We start from the raw sequence: 6,000 nt of genomic DNA on the forward strand, positions 1-6,000 counted from the left end.
AAGTTCATAACTAATCTACTTTGGATATTAACATCTATATCTTCTTCATAAATTTTACTAGAAGCTATAATATACTTTAATCTTAAGACATCTATGATACTTATTTTATTAATCTATTTTCTTTTATCTTGTCTATAGTTCTATAAGGTAAATAAAAGCCCACTTTATAAAAAAGGTAGAATTAACACTTATTAATTTTTTTACCTTTTGACTATTATTTATATTTTTAAAATAATTTATTATCATATTCTGAAATACGATCTTTTTTAATGTATTTCTTTTTTCTTTTACCTATTAGTTTTGCTTCAAAATAATAATGTATATCAAAGAGAGATGGAAATATATATATATATATATATATATATATATATATATATATAAGAAGAAACTATAATAACTATTACCAAAGATCAAAAGAACTAGGGACTTTTAAAACTAAACTAGAAATAAGAAAGAAATTGATAACAGTGAGGAATATCTTATTCTTTCATTGATATATATATAATCTAAGTTGAAGCTATATGGCTATGTTATATAAGTTTTTTAACATATGTTTAGTTTATAGGACAAGTTTCTTATATGTATTCTACATAGCCAACTTGTATCACAAGTGGCCAACATACATGGCAAATGGCTAATTTGTTGGCCAAATTTTTAACCTACCAATTACTTATAAATATGTATAAAGTCAAATTTGCATCTATAAAGATCTCAAGAAGCTTTTCCATAAGATATTATATTATATTATATACTTTCACTTACTTCTATTTATTCTATTATTTAAATAATTACTAAAATAAAAAAATATATATTTGTGATATTTTTTTACCATTAAAGGACTTTATTTATAATAATATAGCATATTTTACTACTCAATAATTAATTTTTAAAGCTAATTATAGTTATCATCTATAATTTTTTTTTTGACTTTTTAAAAGTTAATAATTATAGAAAGGAAGATTTAGAATTTTTTTATTAGAACTACATGCAATATTAAAGGAAAAATTAAGCAAAGCTCAAGAATAACAAAAGATCAAGGAAAATTTCCATAGCTAGGAATAACTTTAATTCTTTATTGGTAATAAAATAGGTTTACTCTATCATAATATCAAGTCTTAAATTCAAGGCAACATCAAAATATGTTGAAATATCTTATGTGTTGATGTAGTATTGTATAGTAACACAAATATAAAATAAATAAAAATATGAATTATACTTTAAAAGTCATAGATAAAGAATAGGAAGGTAATAAGCACATTTAGTATCAATTTTGTATTTTTATAAGAAGGCTATTACTTATTTAATAGAGCCATAAATAAGATAAAACAAAGTAGATTAGAAAAAAAAAATTAAGAATATTTTTTGCAAAAAAAAACCTTAAAATACTAAAAATTGATATTCAAAAAGGACCAGTTATAAATCAAGATCAAAATCAGGAATTGATGAATAGAACCACACATCTATGGCAATTCTAAGATTTTTTATCAATTAAAGATCAAATCTAGAAAGAAAACGTGCTAAGATTTGTATTAATATTGATTTTCGATAATTTGAATTAAATTTGAATTGTAGAAGAATTTTTAAAATAAGAGGTATTTAAAGTGATTTAGAATTTAAAAATTAAAAATTAATTTATACATTTGAAGATTATGTAAGCATTGTAGTAGATTGATAAGACTTTTTGATACTATGAATATGCTTATTATCAATGTGTTTTGTAAAATTTTAATAAATCAAATGGTTAGATTAAAGATAATTTAAATTTAGATGGATTAAAGTTTTATAATTTGGATTTAAAGGATTAGTAAAGGTTCCTTTATTCTTATGCAAATTTTTAGTTGGATTGAAACAAATTTTACTAAGCTGATCGTAAACTTAGTTTGAAACATTTTTTTAAAGTTTAAAGAAAAATGAATGGTGTACTATAGAGTTACAATCACTACTAGATTAATATCAAGGTTGAAAAAAAAAACAAATAGTCAATATTTATGCACATTATCAACTTTTTTTTTAATTTATAAGTTTGATTTTACTCAAATTTCTTATGCTTGTTCTTAACTACTAGATTGCAATCTATAAAAAGTTGAAATAAATTCAATAATTTCGTTAATAACTATTGATTTTTTAAAATTGCTATAAGATTTTATTAGGATTAGATAGGGTTTAGTTAGTATTTATTCAAGATTTAGTTAGGATTTTAAAAGAATTATTGAGATTTAACTATAATTTTAGTAGAAGTTTTTAGAATCTTTTTAGGATTAGATTAAGATATTTTAAACATTTATTTAGAAATTCTTTAGGATTTCTTTATAATTTATTTGAAATTTTTGTTTTTAGAATTTATTTTAGGTTTCTTTAAAATATCATTAGAATTTTTTTAAATATATGTTTATGATTTTTTATAATTTTTTTATAATTTCTTTAAGACTATTTTTATATAAATTTTTTAAAAATTTCTTTAAAAGTTTATTGAGACTTGATAAGAATTATTAAGGTTCAATAAAAGTTTATTTAGGATTTTATTAGAATTTTGAAGTTCTTTTTTTGTTCTAAAACATAAGTGATCTTTTGTAGCTAGTTGCCTAAGATATTCTTAGACAAGACAATACACAATATGACAATAGATATGATATTAGTGAATGCACATGAGAGTTATCAAAGAATCTTACAAATGCAACAAAGAAGGCTAATATTTTTTATTATTAACATCCATCAAAAAAAAAAAATCAAGCAATTCTTTGTTATAAAGGAAAATAAGTTTGCTAAATATTGCATTCTATCTTCTATCATTGTTTTTCATTTTTGTATATCTATGGCATAAAAATAATAGAGAATCAAAAACTAATTAATTTAATTTAAAATCTATTTTTTTGTTTCAAATTACTTGATAAGGAATTTAGATTTCTATAGCCTTCAAGACATTATAATAGATATGAAGACCTTCAAAAATAATATGTTATTTTTTTAAATAGATAGTAATGTATAACTTATTTGATATCATAATCTTAAAATAGACTTTTGATGTTTGGTGATACTATTGAAAGTATGAATTACTTTCAAAAAGAACAAAGATTAGAGCATGTAGCTAATATAATTTGTCTCATCTTGGACTTCCTCAACATGGAATTACCGCTCATTTTAGAATTCATTCCTAAAAGAGGAGATAATGCGTAAACATCAATATTGGCATTAGTAATTAGAAAGATAAGAAGAATTAGATAGAAGCAAAAGTAAGTAAATTTAATAATATCTTATGGAAAAACTTCTTAGAAGTATTGTAGACAAAAAAATTGAGTTTACAAGTAATTATAGATAATTGATAGATTGAAAACTTAACCAATAAGTTGACTACATGTTATATATATTGATCACTTATTTTACAAGTTGGCTATGTAGCGCATATGTAAGAAACTTGCTTTATAAGTTAGACATATATCCTACAAGTTGAACATGTATCAAATAACTTATAGGATATTGTAATGTGATTCCTTAGTTAGCTAATATATATAAAGCAAGAATAAGGCCTTCTTCATTCTTATCAATATATTTTGTATAATTTTGTATTAACTCAAGAATCTTTAATTTTTTTATATATAGTAATAGAAATTCTAACTTTTATCTATTCTATATTTATCTATGAATTTGATTTTAGTATACCTATGGTTTTTCAATTTGTCAATATAGCTTTGATAAAGATTGTATTGTCTTTAAGTGCAATAGTAGTTGCACTTAGAATTGGTCCATAGCATGTTCTTATTAATGTAAATTAGCCATGTGGATGATGTGGTGTTTTTTTGAATTATATGCTTGTATTTGTATATTGATAAATATTAATATTAATAAATCAAAAATAGAACTCACAAACATAGTTCTTTGGCATTACTAATAAGCCATTGTTAAGAATAAAAATTTAAAGAAGAAATATAAATAAGTGAGATATGTATCAAAAAGAGATAAAAAAATAAAAATAAAAAAATATACATATTCAAGAAGAAATTAAAATGGCTATTACCAAAAGATAAGAAACATAAGAAACTCTTAAAATTAGATTAGATACAAGAAAAGAATTGACAAGAATGAAGTAAGCTTCACTTTGGCCTTTACATATATTATCTACTTAGGAATTTTGTGGTGATATTCTATATGACCTCCAACATATATCTAATTTACAAGACACATGTCGTAACTTATAAGCCAAGTTTCCTACACATGCACCACACGTCTTAACTTATAAGGCAAGTTTTTTATATGTATGCTACATGGTTAGCTTACATCACAAGCTACCAATACATACAATATGTAGTTAATTTATTGACTAAAAGTTCAACCTATCAATCACTTTTAGACATATATAAAGGTAAAACCGAGTTTATGTAGCTTCTAAAAAGCTTTTCTATAAGATATTGTCATATTAATTTATTTTTATATATTTCTATATACTCATATTATCTAAGTAATTATTAAAATAGATATGCATGTCCATGATATTATCTTCCCTTCTTCTCTCCCTTTTCTTGAGAAAAGTTCAATAAAGAGCAATAATCACATATTAATAAAGTCTTAGATGTAATAATTTTTATTTGCTATATATTCTAATCTTCATTTTCTTTGATGATAGTTGATAGGTTTTTTCATCTATCAATAATATTCCATTCCAAAAAAAAGAAGACCACCCTAATATTTAATCATTGTCCAAGCCTTTGTAACTTCTTTCAAACAATGTATTTGTAATATCATTAGGAATTATTTCTATCTCTAATAAAATCACCATACATGAGGAGTATCTCCCAAAGTCGTAATACCAAATGCATTGTATCTCACCATTTATTAAAAAAAAAAACAAATTATTTTTAAATGTCTTTGTTTCTATTATGTTGTCTTGAAGGTTGTAACAATTGTAATGTCTCATTGTCATATTATGTGTATTTCTACATTGAATAGCTAGCTATAGAATGGAAGTAGAAATGCAACAAAAATCCTACCAAAGTTAATAGAATCTCAAATAAATTATAAATAATCCTTAATAATCCTAATCAAACTTTAATTAATCCAAAGTAAATTTAAAAGAAGTTACAAAAGAAACACTAAGCAGTCCGAAATTAATCTAAAAAAAAAAACATAAAAATATTTTAAAAATATTAAAATAAATATTTAAATAAATAATAAAAATAAAAAATATATAAATAATAAAAAATTCTTAAAATATATTAAAAATAAAATTTTTAAAAAAATCTTAATTATATTTTAATTTAATCTTAATTAAAATTTTAATAAATCTTAATCAAATCCTAGATCAAATCTTTATTAAAATCTCAATAAATCTTAATCAAATACTTAGTCTCAATGAATCTTAATCAAATACTTAGTCTCGATGAATCTTAATCAAATACTAGGATATCATTAAGATTCATTCAAATCTTAATGATATCCTAGTAAAATCCTAAATCTTAAACCATTTCTAATAAATCCTCATAAAATCTTGATCAAATCTTAAACAAACCTTAAATAAATCCTTATCAAATCCTATTCAAATATTAGATAAATTTTAATCAAATTTAAATAAAATCCTAAATCCTAATCAAATCTTAGATAAATTCTAAATTCTAATCAAATCCTAATTAAATTCTAAACTCTAATCAAATTCTAAATCCTAAACAAATCCTATATTCTAAACTAATTCTAATCAATTCTTAATCAATTCCTAAATCTTAAATAAATCTTAATAATCCTACAATAGATTATAAATTTAATAATCAATGATTGATTTATTTATTTTGATTCAAAATTTGTAAACCTTGCAAACAACTAAATAAGAAAAAAATACAAAAAAATTGAAAAAGATTGCACATACCAATAGCAAATAAAGCTCCCAAAACCTCTCAATTATTGGCCACTTTCATTTTTCAATTTGAACATTGATTTTTCAATACAAATTTTTTCTTATTGAATTGTTCAATAGCTCCACAATTTGAATTATATGTAGATATTTGAGTCTAAATT

The sequence above is a fragment of the Physcomitrium patens genome, chromosome 15, assembly GCF_059467195.1.
Source record: "Physcomitrium patens ecotype Gransden chromosome 15, ASM5946719v1, whole genome shotgun sequence".
Classification (NCBI taxonomy): domain Eukaryota; kingdom Viridiplantae; phylum Streptophyta; class Bryopsida; order Funariales; family Funariaceae; genus Physcomitrium; species Physcomitrium patens.